The sequence below is a fragment of the Aquarana catesbeiana genome, linkage group LG03, assembly GCF_042186555.1.
Source record: "Aquarana catesbeiana isolate 2022-GZ linkage group LG03, ASM4218655v1, whole genome shotgun sequence".
Taxonomy (NCBI): Eukaryota; Metazoa; Chordata; class Amphibia; order Anura; family Ranidae; genus Aquarana; species Aquarana catesbeiana.
In genome coordinates this window covers 371016186-371031128 of record NC_133326.1, presented here as the reverse complement: position 1 = coordinate 371031128, position 14943 = coordinate 371016186, and positions in this window count along the sequence as shown.

Sequence of the window (14943 nt, the reverse complement as noted above, 5' to 3'; positions counted from 1 at the left end):
AGAAAAACATCCAAGCCTGGCTAAATTTAGCAAAAACACATTTGAAGTCTACCAAAAGCATGTGGGAAAATGTGTTATGGTATGATGAAACCAAGGTTGAACTTTTTGGCCATAATTCCAAAAGATATGTTTGGCACAAAAACAACACTGCTTCCACCACCATGAAGCATGGTGGTGGCAGCATAATGCTTTGGGGCTGTTTTTCTTCAGCTGGAACAGGCGCCTTAGTCAAGGTAGAGGGAATGTCAGACTTCCCACTTACCAGACCAGTGAATCCGCTTGGGCAGAGGGTAGGCTCCCTTACGTATCTGACTCGCGGCCCCTGGTAGAGCAGACAGGAAGCACGTGAGTGCGGTGTGGTATGAGAGCCTAGTGCAGCAGTCCAGGTGCCGGAAGGAAGGTGATCCTCAAGCAGCAGGTAGTAATCAGGGCACAGGCAACAGATGCTGAGCAGGAGCAAGGTTGACAGGTCACAACACAGGCAGGGTTCGTCAACAGATGGGCAGCAGCGGTACAAGAGGAGTAGGCAGAAGCGGGGTCAAACAAGCCGGGGTCAGATGCAGGCAGAAGTCAGGAAGGTCCAATAGGCTAGCCAGGTCATCAGGAGATCAGAACGCAGGAACACAGGAACATGGAAAAGGCAACAGGAACTTTGGTACAGGAGCTGTTGATCAGGCAGCACCGGGCAGAGTGAGCAGCAGGCTTAAGTAGGCTGATTGGCGCCAAACGCCACACTCACGCCGATATGCACAGGCGCATGCACGCACAAGCGTGCCCCTGGACACTGGCACGCGTGCCAGCACCTCCAGGCACATGCAGATCAGCTCCCACAGGCGGTTGCGCGCTAACGCGAACACGCGCGTGTGTCCTGGCACCAACGCGCACGCCAGGATTAGCCAGACCCTGCACACCAGTACTCGCAGAGGCACGCGCACCAGCGCGCACAGGAACACGCACACCAACGCCGACTGGCGCACACCGGCGCCCAACCAGGTAACCTTTCTGGCAGTGCCCCCTCCTCAAGGGCAGACTCTGGATGCCCAGTTGGGCTAACTTGGAGGCATGTGAATCCTTGAATGCTTGCAAGAGTTCTCTGGCATGTAGGTTGCTCTCGGGCTCCCATGAGTTGTCTTCGGGGCCATACCCTTTCCACCTAATCAGAAATTGGGTTTGGTTGCGTCTCCTCCTGTAATCTAGAATTGCTTCCACCTCGAATTCCTCCTCATTGTTAACAAGAATGGGCTTGGGTGGACCGATACTACGGCCAACAAAAGAATTGGGATTAACCAGTTTCAGGAGAGACACGTGAAATACCGGATGCACCTTCAGAGAGTTAGGCAGGTCAAGTTCGTAGGCAACGTTGTTAATTTTTCTTTTCACCAGGAAAGGACCTAAAAACTTAGGGCCAAGTTTCCTAGAAGGACAGGCCAATTTCAGATTGGCGGTAGATAACCATACTGGGTTGCCAGGTTCCAAAAGAAGTTCCCCACGCCTCTTCCTATCGAACATCCTTTTATAGTATTCCTGAGCCTTGGCCATGGTGTCCTGCAGTAATTTATTGCTGACTGAAAAGAAATCCAAGGTTTTGGATACTGCAGGAACAGTTCATTCGGGAATTGATCCATGCAAAAAGGACGGATGGAAGCCATAGTTGGTGTAGAATGGTGTCTGATTGATAGCTGAATGTAGAGAGGAGGCCCAATCATCCTGAGAAAAAGCAGAAAAACAGCAGAGATATTGCTCCAGAGTTTGATTGGTCCTCTCAGTTTGCCCATTCAACTGGGGATGATAAGCTGAGGAAAATGCCAATTCGATTTCCAGGGAGCCACAGAGGGCTTTCCAGAACCTAGAGGTGAACTGGGCACCTCGGTCAGATACTATATTCGTTGGGACGTGCAATCTTATGATTTCTTTAATGAAGATACCAGCTGTCTCCATAGCCGAAGGTGTGCCCTTCATGGGAAGAAAATGAGCCATCTTAGACAGCCTATCTACCACAACAAAAATGGAGGAAAAGCCTTCTGATGGGGGGAGTTCAACGATAAAGTCCATTGAATTCATACTCCACGGTCTCCCTGGGACCGGTAGGGGTTTTAATAGACCCCAAGCTCTGGCCCGGCTGTTCTTGCTTCTGGCGCAAGTATTACATGAGTCCACATACGCCTTACATTCCTTACTGAGATGAGGCCACCAGAAGGTACGTTGTACCAGGTCAGTTGTCTTCCTGCACCAAAATGTCCGGCCAACTTATGGTCATGGCAAAGTTCCAGCACATGCACCCTTAGGTCCTCGGGGACCACGATCTTGCCTTCGTGCCAGAACAGACCGTCCTTAGCACAAGCTTCAGCAGGTGGGGTCATCCCCATAGAGGCCAGTCTAATTCGAGAGACAAGACCCTCTTGGAGAAGCAGGAAGTTCCCAGAAGAGAGAATGGTGTCTGGAGGTAGAGTCTTTTCCGTGTCATGCAACATACGGGAGAGCGCGTCGGGCTTGACATTCTTGGATCCGGGTCTGTAGGTGATGTGGAATTGGAATCGGGAGAAAAAGAGTGCCCACCTGGCCTGCCGAGGTCTTAGTCTCTTAGCTGTTCTCAAGTACTCTAAGTTCTTATGGTCCGTATAGACCAGAATGGGATGTGCAGCACCCTCCAGTAGATAACGCCATTCTTCCAAAGCCGCTTTAATAGCCAGAAGTTCCCGATCCCCCACATCATAATTCCTTTCTGAAGACGAAAGCTTACGTGAAAAAAAACCCACAGGGTACAAGAGGGCTTTGGCACCTTGCCGTTGTGAGAGCACTGCTCCTACCGCAATTTCAGATGCTTCAACCTCTAACACGAAGGGTAGAGCTGGGTTGGGATGTTTAAGGATAGTGGCTGAGGTCAACAGTGCTTTGAGTTCTTCGAAGGCCAACTGTGCCTTAGGAGTCCAGCCGAATCGGGTCCCTTGTCTGGTAAGCTCAGTAATGGGAGCGATTATTGAAGAGAATCCTCTGATGAACTTCCTGTACAAATTGGCAAAACCAATAAAGCACTGTACCCCTTTTTTATCTGCAGGTGCAGGCCAGTCCAGGATAGCAGATACCTTTTGAGGATCCATCTTAATGCCCTCAGCAGAGATGACCAGGCCCAGAAACCGAACACATTGAAGCTCAAACTCGCATTTCTCGAGTTTGACGTAAAGCCCATGTTACTTAAGTCGAGAGAGTACATTCCAGACGTGCCTGCGGTGGTCAGACAGAGAAGCAGAGAAAATCAGGATGTCGTCCAAATAGACTATGACATTCAAGTCCAGGAAATCACGGAAGACGTCATTAACAAAGTGCTGGAAGGTCGCTGAAGCATTGCACAGACCGAAGGGCATGACAAGGTACTTGAAGTGCCCGAATCGAGTACGAAAGGCCGTCTTCCACTCATCCCCTTTTCTTATGCGAATTAAGTTGTAAGCTCCACGGAGATCCAACTTGGTGAAGACTGTTGCGGTTCCTAGTCTTTGAAGCAATTCGGGTACTAGAGGAAGCGGGTATCTGTTTTTAAAAGTAATTTTATTCAACTCCAGTAGTCGATACAGGGACGTAGGGAGTGATCCTTCTTCTCGACAAAGAAGATGCCTGCACCAGCTGGAGACGTGGAGGGGCGAATTAACCCCTTCTCCAAGTCTTCATCTATATAGATTTTCAATGTGCCCAGCTCCTGCTCAGTTAACGGGAAGATCCTCCTGAAGGGAACTTCGGTCCCGGGAAAGAGTTCTATTGGACAGTTGTAAGGCCTGTGTACTGGGAGAGTTTCTGCTCCCTTCTTGCTAAATACATCCAGGAAATTTTGGTAGGGTTCAGGAAGGGACTGGCGAAATTCAGTGTCAGAGTCCAAACAGAGAAGCTGGGAAGAGGTTGTGGGTGTTTGAGGTAAGCAGTGCTGCCGGCAGTATTCGGAGAGGAATTGAATTTTTCCTGTAGACCAGTTAATGCTGGGGTTGTGTGCCTGCAGCCAGGGCATTCATAGGATGATTGGAAAGAGGGGAGAGGAGATGACGTCCAAACATAAGAGCTCCTGGTGCTCCGGGCCTATGGTGGCCAGTAAAGGGACAGTCTCCTGGGTGACTGGACTGGAACTGAGAGTGGAGCCATCAGCTAGAAATACTGCAAGTCCCTGTGCCTTGGGCTGGAGAGGAATGCCATGGTTGTTAGCGAAGGTTTGGTCAATGAAGCCACTGTATGCTCCAGAGTCAATGATGACTGGTACTGGGATATTCCTTCTGGGAAGCTGCAATGTAACAGACAGAGTCAGATGATTACCAGATTTAGGCAAGACAAGGTGCACATACAGAAGAGGACGGCAGCCACTTATGTATCTTGTTTGGGCATGCCCTCACAAAATGTCCATGTTCTCCGCAGTACAGACATAGATTGTGGGTACGTCTGCGCAACTTTTCTTCCGGGGTAAGGGATGGATGGAGCAGACCGAGTTGCATGGGTTCTGGAGCTTCTGTGGCTGGAGCAGAGGAGGCAGGCAGAAATTGGCTGGGGGAACTGGGAACTTTAGAAAGCATCCAGATAGGACGAGGGTGACTAGAAGACCTCTCAGAACATCTCTCTCTCAGGTGAAGGTCAATTTGGATGGACAAGTTGATGAGTTCATCCAGAGTTTGAGATATTCCAACGCGTGCCAACTCATCTTTAAGAGGGTCGGATAACCCCATCCGAAATTGATGACGCAGGGCAGCGTCGTTCCACTCTGTATCAGGGCTCCAGCGTCTGAACTCCACTGTGTAATCTTCGGCCGCTCTGCGACCTTGTTGCAGGGAATGCAAGGCGGCTTCAGCGGTAGCTGTTAGTTGAGGGTCTTCGTATAATTGTGACACGGCTAGGAAGAAGGCATCCAGGGAATCCAGGGACCTAGATTTCAGCTCCAGCAGGCAGTGAGCCCAGGTTTGAGGCTCTCCGGCCAGTAGTGAGATGACAAAACCCACCTTTGTGGCATCCAGGGAGAATGTGCGGGGTTGTAAAGCAAAATAGAGCTTGCAGGCATTGCGAAAGGCCTGGTACTTGCAACGTTCTCCAGTGAACCTTTCAGGCGTGGGCACCCTGGGCTCAGGAGGGAGCATCACTACAGAGGGTGCTTGGGAAGGTCCGACAGACGAGTCTTCCTGAGGAGATGCAGAGAGGGCTTGGACTTGTCCCTCTAATCTAGTGTAGCCTTCTTGTAAACTCTTAACTGCTTGGGTAAGGCCAGCTAGGTGCCTACAAAGTTCATTCATGGGGGAGGCCCCCTGCCCAGACTCGGTCATGGCTGCCTGATACTGTCAGACTTCCCACTTACTAGACGGTGAGTCCGCTTGGGCAGAGGGTAGGCTCCCTTATGTATCCGACTTGCGGCCCCTGGTGGAGCAGACAGGAAGCGCGCGAGTGCGGAGTGGTATGAGAGCCTAGTGTAGCAGTCCAGTTGCCGGAAGGAAGGTGATCCTCAAGCAGCAGGTAGTAATCAGGGCACAGGCAACAGATGCTGAGCAGGAGCAAGGTTGACAGGTCACAACACAGGCAGGGTTCGGCAACAGATGGGCAGCAGCGGTACAAGAGGAGCAGGCAGAAGCAGGGTCAAACAAGCCCAGGTCAGATGCAGGCGGAAGTTAGGAAGGTCCAATAGGCAAGCCGGGTCATCTGGAGATCAGAACACAGGAAAGGCAACGGGAACTTTGGTACAGGAGGTGTTGATCAGGCAGCACCGGGCAGAGTTAGCAGCAGGCTTAAGTAGGCTGATTGGCGCCAAATGCCGTGCTCCCGTGCACGCCAGCACCTCCAGGCACATGCAGATCAGCACTCACAGGCGGACGCGCGCTAACGCGAACACGCGCTCGCGTCCCCGCACCACCGCGCACACCAGGATTAGCCAGACCATGCACACCAGTACTCGCAGAGGCACGCGCACCACCGCGCACAGAAACATGCGCACTGGCGCCCAACCAGGTAACCTCTCTGAAAGGGAATTATGATCATTTCCAAATATCAGTCAATATTGGCACAAAACCTTCAAGAGAAACTTCATCTTTCAGCATGACTATGACCCAAAGCATACATCCAAATCCACAAAGAAATGGCTTCACCAGAAGAAGATTAACGTTTTGGAATTGCCCAGCCAAAGCCCAGACCCGAATCACATTGAAAATCTGTGGGACAATCTGAAGAGAGCTGTGCACAGGAGATGCTCTCGCAATCTGACAAATTTGTAATGTTTTTGCAAAGAAGAGTGGGCAAATATTGCCAAGTCAAGATGTGTCATGCTGATAGATTCATAACCAAAAAGACTGAGTGCTGTAATAAAATCAAAAAGTGATTCAACAAAGTATTAGTTTAAGGGTGTGCACACTTATGCAACCATATTATTTTATTTTTTTATTTTTACTTCCACCTAAAAGATTTCAGTGTGTTGTTGAGTTGTACAGTTTATATTAAAGGTGGAAAAAGTTCTGAAATGATTTATCTTTGTCTCATTTTTTTACATCACAGAAACCTGACATTTTACCAAGGGTGTGTAGACTTTTTATATCCACTGTATATATGGACCTAACTGTATCAATTAGACACAAAGATAAAGGGGGTCTTGCTCTTCCTGGTTTTTTATTTTTTTTTTATTATTTTCAAGCCTTGAATAATGGACTGTAGAGCCACAAATGTTTCCCAGGACTGCACACCAATATAATGAATCACAAAACAAATGATCACAAACTGGCTTCAGCTGGCCTTCCACCTATGAAGAAAGCCCCTCTAACATGTTTCACCCGTGTAAGGCTTAACCTTAGAGAATAGAATAGTGGACTGGTTTCATAATGGATGTAATAAACAATGGATTCTTATGAAGGAAACTATTTATCCAGGAGCTCTCAAAGCTATTCTGTGAAAAAAAAAATCTATGTTGCCCCAAATTCAAAGGAATCCACCATTGCTTTTACTTCTACTTTAAAGTTGATGATCAATTTTTGGAAAAAGACCTTCTTTCCTCTAGACCTGGCTTGCTCACTTCTTTGTTTCATAATCCTGACTCCCACCGGCATGCCGCACTTCAAAATTTTTTATTTTTTTTTATTTTTATGGCAGACCTCTGATCACATCACAATAGTGCAAATTCAGAAGGATTACAGACTTCCATTTCTAAGTTACTTCCTTCATCTTGCAATAAAAAAAGCCTCTTGGCTTGCCTGCTTACAGTTAGCTGATTATATAAAAGCATTCCCATTGTATGATGTATTCACTAGAGAGCTCACCGCATATGAATTTTCCTTCCATCCATGTGCTCTCTTTTATAATTTATAAATTGTTCCTTTACCTTATTGTTTCAGCCAGACAGAACTACATTAGGAAATGGGAAAAGGAATTGCATGCTGAAATCCAAATGTGATGACTGGTAACTCTCAACTATCCTGTAGATATCTATGCCTTTGACTGTAAGCAATCAGATATATGCTGGAAATGTTATAAAACCAAGAACCATATGTCCCATTTTTGGAGTGAATATACTAAAATATGACCTTTTTAAAACAAAGTGTTTGCTATACAAACACATCATAGATGTATTAATAACAATCCCTGGATTACATTGCTCTTGATTATATTGGGTTCTTACAAAGACCTTAAGGCTGGGTTCACACTAGCTGTAGCCTTGGCTTGCAGCAGGGGGTCCGGTGCCTCCCTGTTTTCCTTTTCAGGAACAAAGCCATAGATGCACAGGACCCTTTTCCAATGCGGACCGCGGCCGCCCTGGAATTGTGTGAATCGGCTCCATTGAGAGCCGATCACACTCTCCTGTCATGCAAATTGATTGCAGGGAAACCCGCATCCAATTTGCATAAGTGTGAGCCCAGCCTGAGATGGGCCTTCTACAACATGTTTTATCTGCTGTTCGTACTACCATATCCAAGCACTGGAGATCCCCTAAACCTCCCTCTTTTGCAGATTTGGCATGCAATGTGAATTCCATTGACCAACTTGAAAGTATGATCACCTGGGAGGAGGATAAGTATGAGCAATACCAGATGGTTTGGACACAGTGGGAACACTAGAGTACTACTCTAGTGTAGTACTCTACTAGAGTTTTCTTCTTACCTGTAAATGTGATGACGCACCCCAAACCATATATATATATATATATATATATATATATATATATATATATTAATTATATATACACACACATACACAGTATCTCACAAAAGAGAGTACACCCCTCACATTTTTGTAAATATATATTATTATATCTTTTCATGTGACAACACTGAAGAAATGACACATTTCTACAATGTAAAGTAGTGAATGTACAGCTTATATAACAATTTGCTGTCCCCTCAAAATACTCAACACACAGCCATTAATGTCTAAACCCCTGCCAGCAAAAGTGAGCACACCCCTAAATGATAATGTCCAAATTGGACCCAATTAGCCATTTTCCCTCCCCAGTGGCATGTGACTCATTAGTGTTACAAGGTCTCTTACTCTCTCATTTTGGTCACTGGAAGTTCAACATGGTACCTCATGGCAAAGAACTCTGAGGATCTCTGAGGAAGAACAAAGAGGATCTGAAAAAAAGAATTGTTGCTTTACATAAAGATGGCCTAGGCTATAAGAAGATTGCCAAGACCCTGAAACTGAGCTGCAGTGCGGTGGCCAAGACCATACAGTTTAACAGGACAAGTTCAACTCAGAACAGGCATCGCCATGGTCGATCAAAGAAGTTGCGCTCAGCGTCATATCCAGAGGTTGTCTTTGGGAAATAGACGTATGAGTGCTGCCAGCATTGCTGCAGAGGTTGAAGGGGTGGGGGGTCAGCCTGCCAGTGCTCAGACCATACACCGCAAACTTTATCAAATTGGTCTGCATGGCTGTCATCCAAGAAGGTAGCCTCTTCTAAAGATGATGCACAAGAAAGCCCGCAAACAGTTAGCTGAATACAAGCAGACTAAGGATATGAATTACTGGAACCATGTCCTGTGGTCTGATGAGACCAAGATAAACTTATTTGGTTCAGATGGTGTCAAGCGTGTGTGGCGGCAACCAGGTGAGTAGTACAAAGACAAGTGTGTCTTGCCTACAGTCAAGCATGGTGATGGGAGTGTCATAGTCTGGGGCTGCATGAGTGCTGTTGGCACTGGGGAGCTACAGTTCATTTAGGGAACCATGAATGCCAACATGTACTGTGACATACTGAAGCAGAGCATGATCCCCTCCCTTCAGAGACTGGGTCGCAGGGCAGTATTCCAACATGATAACGACCCCAAACACACCTCCAAGATGACCACTGCCTTGCTAATGAAGCTGAGGGTAAAGGTGTTGGACTGGCCAAGCATATCTCCAGACCTAAACCCTATTGAGCACGTGTAGGGCATTCTCAAATGAAGGTCACCAGCTCCATGATGTCATCATGGAGGAGTGGGGGAGGACTCCAGTGGCAACCTGTGAAGCTCTGGTGAATTCCATGCCCAAGAGGGTTAAAGGAGTGCTGGAAAATAATGATGGCTACAGAAAATATTGACACTTAGGGCCAATTTAGACACTTTCACTTAGGGTTGTACTCACTTTTGTTGCCAGCGGTTTAGACATTAATGGCTGTGTGTTGAGTCATTTCGAGGGGACAGCAAATTTACACTGTTATACAAGCTGTACATTCACTACTTTACATTGTAGCAAGGTGTAATTTCTGAAGTGTTGTCACATGAAAAGATATAATAAAATATTTAGTTTAGTGAGTACACCCCTCACATTTTCGTAAATATTTGATTATATCTTTTCATGTGACAACACTGAAGAAATTACACCTGCTACAATGTAAGGTAGTGAGTGTACAGCTTGTATAACAGTGTATATTTGCTGTCCCCTCAAAATAACTCAATACACAGCCATTAATGTCTAAAATGCTGGCAACAAAAGTGAATACATCCCAAAGTGAAAATGTCCAAATTGGGCCCAAAGTGTCAATATTTTCTGTGGCCACCATTATTTTCCAGCACTGCCTTAACCCTCTTGGGCAAGGAGTTCACCAGAGCTTCACAGGTTGCCACTAGGGATGAGCTCGATGTTCGAACTGAACGTAAGTTCATCTCAAACATCGGGTGTTCGCCCGTCTGCCGAACAGCGAATATTATGGGGCATTCACGGGAAATTCGAGCTCTGCAGAATGCCCCATAATGCACTGCGAGATCACAGTGCATTGCTGTATGATGATTGGCCAAAGCATGCACCTGACTTGCATGCTTTGGCCAATCACAGTGCGCTCTGCTGAGAGAGCCATAATTGGCCAAAGGCAGGGTGCCGTTGGCCAATCATAGCTCTGGGGGACTAAGTCCACGCTCCACATTATATAAGGCTGCTTACATAGTGGCCGTGTAAAGTGTGTGGACTGGGATAGTTTGAGCTAGATTAGGCAGGCAGGTTAGTAAGTGGCAGTGTATTTTTTATATATATATATATATATATATATATATATATATATATATATATATATATATATATATATATATATATATTCTGTGTTACATAAACTACAAAGCCTGCATTGACTGAATATAGAGTCTACACTAAATATATAGGCTACACTGAATGCAGTGTATTGAAGTGGCTAAGGGGAATCCTGCAGCAAAATTTAAAAAAAAATTGTGTGGGGGTCCCCCCAAAATCCCTACCAGGCCCTTCAGGTCATTTCATTTAAAATTGCTTGCGGCTGTAATGTATTGTCAGATCCCAGCAATATACATAAAACATCATTGCAAAAAATGACGTGAGTTCCCCCAGTCCATTTCCAGGCCCTTCGGGTCTGGTATGGATATTAAGGGGAACTCCACGCCCACATTTTTTTAAAAATGGCATGGGGGTCCCCTCAAAATCCATACCAGGCCCTTTAGGTCTGGTGTGGATTTTAAGGGGAACCCCGCACCGAAATTAAAAAGGAAATGGCATGGGGGTCCCCCCAAAATCCATACCAGATCCTTATCTGAGCATGCAACCTGGCAGACCACAGGAAAAGGGGGGGACGAGGGAGCACCCCCCCCGAACCTTACCAGGCCACATGCTCTCAACATGGGGAGGGTGCATTGGGATCCCCCCAAAGCACCTTGTCCCCATGTTGATGGGAACAAGGGACTCATCCCCACAACCCTTGCCCAGTGGTTGTGGGGGTCTGCAGGGGGGGCTTATCTGAATCTGGAAGCTCCCTTTAACAAGGGGGCTCCCAGATCCCGCCGCCCCATGTAAATGGATAGGGGTACATTGTACCCCTACCCATTCACCAAAAAAGTGTCAAAAAAATGACAGCAGACAGTTTTGGTCAAGTCCCTTATTAAAAAAAAAAGTGTCACGCAATGTAAATTCATCATCAATCATGGCGCCTATGGTCCCAGAAAAAAAAAAAAGGAAAAACTCTGCCTCCATGGGAGGTGTTCCGCCGACTTTAGCCTTGGTGGTGTCAGCTGTTATATATCCAAGGGCGGTGCAACCCGGTGATGTAACCGGGTGACCCCGCCCCTTCTGATGTCATGTAATGTCAGAGGGGGCGGGGTCATCCATTTACGTCACCGGGTGGCCCCCCGCCCTTGGCTATATAACAGCTGTCAAAGCTAAAAGACGGCAGTCAGCAGGACGCCTCCCATGGAGGCGGAGTTTTTACATTTTTTGTTTTTTTTTCTCGGGACCATCGGTGCCGTGATTGACAATGAATTTACATTGCAAGACACTTTTTTTTAAATGAAGGACTTGATAAGAACTGTCTGTTGTCGTTTTTACTCTTTTGACACTTTTTTGGTGAATGGGTAGGATTACAATGTATCCCTTCCCATTCACATGGGGGACAGGATCTGGGGGCCCCCTTGTTAAAGGGGGTTTCCAGATTCCAATAAGCCCCCCGCCCGCAGATCCCCACAACCACCGGGCAAGGGCTGTGTGGATGAGGCCATTGTCCCCATCAACATGGGGACAGGGTGCTTTGGGGGGACCCCAAAGCACCCTCCCCATATTGAGGGCATGTGGCCTGGTACGGTTCAGGAGGGGGGTGCTCTCTCACCCCCCCTTTTGCCAGGTTTCATGCTTGGATAAGGGTCTGGTATGGATTTTGGGGGGGACCCCCGCGCCATTTTTTAAAATTTGGTCTGGAGTTCCCCTTAATATCCATACCAGACCCGAAGGGCCAGGAAATGAACTGGGAGGGAACCCACGCCGTTTTTTTCAATGATTTTTTATGTATATTGCTGGGATCCGACAATACATTACAGCCGCGAGCAATTTTAAATGTAATTTTTTTCCTTTAGAAATGTCATTTTGCTGCGGTACTGTTATAAACATGGGAAAGAGCCGCTACTTTACAAGTAGACTAGGGGGACCCCGAGGCACGATATTTAAAGGAATATTTCATATTTATTGTTTCACTTTAAGCATTATTAAAATTACTGCTCCTGAAAAACGGCCATTTTAAAAACTTTTTTTTGCATTGATCATTGATACATGGCCCCTGGGGCAGTACCCGGGTCCCTAAACAATTTTTATGACAATAACTTGCATATAAGCCTTTAATTTTTCACCTTCGTGTCCTATAGACTTTTTTTTTTTTTTCTTTTTTGCCACCTCAGCAGGGGTTTACAAGGGAATAATGAAAAAAAAAAAAAAATCATACAGCCTAACAAGGCCCAACCCTTAGTTCCCCTCCCTCTTTCACTCTCTAAAATGTTATCTTTATTTATAAATCTCTCAGTTTTACCATAAGTATCTATCTATCTATCTATATATATATATATATATATATATATATATATATATAAATATATAACCCCCCCTCCCTCCCTTCCCCCTCCCTCCCTCCCTTCCCCCTCCCTCCCTTCCCCCTCCCCAACCCTTGTGCAATACCTATGATCTTCTTGGTAGCTAGTTTAAATCCTAATTTTTTCTGCATAACTCCACGATTTTTTAAACTCCTTCCAGCATTTCCATTTGTCTACTTCTGTCTTTTCCTCTTTGTTATAGTGAATCTGCTCCATGGTGTAGGTCTCTTCCACGGCATTTATCCAGTCCCATATCTCTGGGCTTTCTTTTCCCCACCAGTTTTTAGGGATTAATCTTTTTGCTGCATTTAGTAAGTGCGGAACTAGGGAGGCTCTATATTGTTTCACATTCCCTTCTATGCCGTGGAAGAGAACCATCCACGGATCTTCTTTTACCTCTATTTTAGTAATCTCCTTAATCTGAACCAAGATTTTTTTCCAGAATTTATTGATAGTCGGGCAGTTCCACCATAAGTGGGCCATTGTACCCACCCCTCCACAACCCCGCCAGCAATCTGCCAGTTTCCCTTGTTGGAATTTACTAATCTTATCTGGCGTTGCGTACCACCTCGCCAAACATTTATAATTCATCTCGGCTGTTTTTATGTCTGCCGCTGAGCTGTGGGCTAGGGTTAACATTTTTCTAATAGTGCTTATATTTTTTTGTGTTCCCAGTTCCTTTTCCCATTTTTTGATGAATGCAGGTACCTCTGCTTCTTCTTCTTTCAATAATAATTTATATAGCTTAGATATAGTATTTTTTGTTTTTTCCGAAATACATAGTTTTTTTAAAGCCGTCAGATTTTCTCCTGATCTTATCGGTTGGGGTAAATTCTTCACGAAGCGGTCTAATTGCATGTACCTCCATTCATCTATCACCCATGTGTCTGTGTTTTGTTTCAACTCTGCAAGTGTGACTATTTTCCCTTTTTTAAATATCTCTCTAAGTTGTACTTTATCTTTTTTTATCCAATTCCCACCTATATTTATTTTCCCTGGTGCAAAATATTCATTCTCCTTTAATTCTATCAGGGGAGAATTATAAACCTTATCCAGTTGCTTATATACTACATCCCATGTCTTTAAGACTACCTTTGTCAAACAGTGCGCATTCTTATCTACCATTCTGTGATTCGGAGGGTTCCAAATAATGGATCCTAAACGTGATTTACGATAAAATTTTTCTATGTTTACCCATCTTTTTTCTTGGTTATCTCTAGCCCATTCTATCGCTCTTGATAAGATTATTGCTTTGTGGTATTTTAGGATATCCGGGACCGCAAGACCCCCTTTATCTTTATCTTGTTTTAAGGTCTTTAAGGATTGATTTTTTATTTTTCCATATGATACTAGATATTATTGATTTTAACTTTCTAATGTATTCCTGTGGTAGTTTAATAGGTAACATTTGGAATTTGTATGCGATCTTTGGGAGGAGGATCATTTTTATGGCGTTAATACGCCCCATCCAGGAAAGTGGTTTTGTCTGAAGCTTTTTTCCCTCCCTCTTTATTTCATCCAAGAGAGGGATATAGTTTTTCCTGTATATCTTCTCTGGGGAGTTTGCAAGCCTTATTCCCAAATACTTGATCTCTTTTTTCCAGCGGAATTGGAAATCTCTCTTCAGTTTTTCCTCCTCTACTTTACTCACATTTATATTCAAAATTTCCGATTTCCCCATATTAATCTTGAAATTTGTTATTTCGCCATATTGTTTTAATATTTTAATCAGTCTTGGCATTGTACTTCCGGGATTACTTATATAGAAGAGCACATCGTCCGCAAATGCGGCCAATTTGTGCTCTTCTTCTCCCACCTTGAATCCCTCAATATCAGGGTTATTTCTAATTGTTGCAAGGAGAGGTTCTAGCGACAGTACGAAAAGAAGGGGAGACAGGGGACATCCCTGTCTTGTCCCCCTCTTCATCTCAAAGGGTGATGACAGGGTTCCGTTGATCTTAATGGCTGCCTTGGGTTTTCTGTATAATGTTTTAATCCGTCCTATCATCCTGGGACCTACTTCTATTGTTTCTAGAGTCTGAAACAGGAACCCCTAGTCTACCCTGTCGAATGCGGCATCACTTGACAAGAGCAGGCCTGGGGGTCCCTCCTCCCTTCTCCTCTGGAGCAACAGTAGGGTTCTCACCCCATTGTC